Raw genomic sequence first — 427 nt, 5'->3', positions numbered from 1 at the left:
CTATATTTTAGATTCTTAGGGAAACGATGAATGTATTGATTTTACAATGATGTGTGTTTTTAATTTTTTTTCAATTTTTTATTTTTGTGCCTGTCATCACCTTTTAAAACAGTAAAAATGCTTAGATTTTGTTCAACAGTATCTTTTCTGATAGGAAAGTAAATCTAGTTGGTACTTTGGGGGGTCAAAAGTAAAAATTTCTCAGTAGTTTTCAAAAGCGCCGAGAAAAACAAAATAAAAATTAAGGAAAAATGGGAATTTTTACGCAAAATCTGTTTTCGAAAAAATTGATTTTGGTTTTTGGTGCAACTTTTAAACAGATGACCGTAGGTACATGAAATTTTGACTGAATGTTTATATTAACATTTTCTATACAACATAACATTTTCCAGATATTTTAACTTATTTTGAGCTCAAAACGGACATT

The sequence above is a fragment of the Acyrthosiphon pisum genome, chromosome X, assembly GCF_005508785.2.
Source record: "Acyrthosiphon pisum isolate AL4f chromosome X, pea_aphid_22Mar2018_4r6ur, whole genome shotgun sequence".
NCBI classification, from domain to species: domain Eukaryota; kingdom Metazoa; phylum Arthropoda; class Insecta; order Hemiptera; family Aphididae; genus Acyrthosiphon; species Acyrthosiphon pisum.
The sequence above is the reverse complement of the archived record's forward strand: the minus strand, read 5'-3'. Positions refer to the sequence as shown.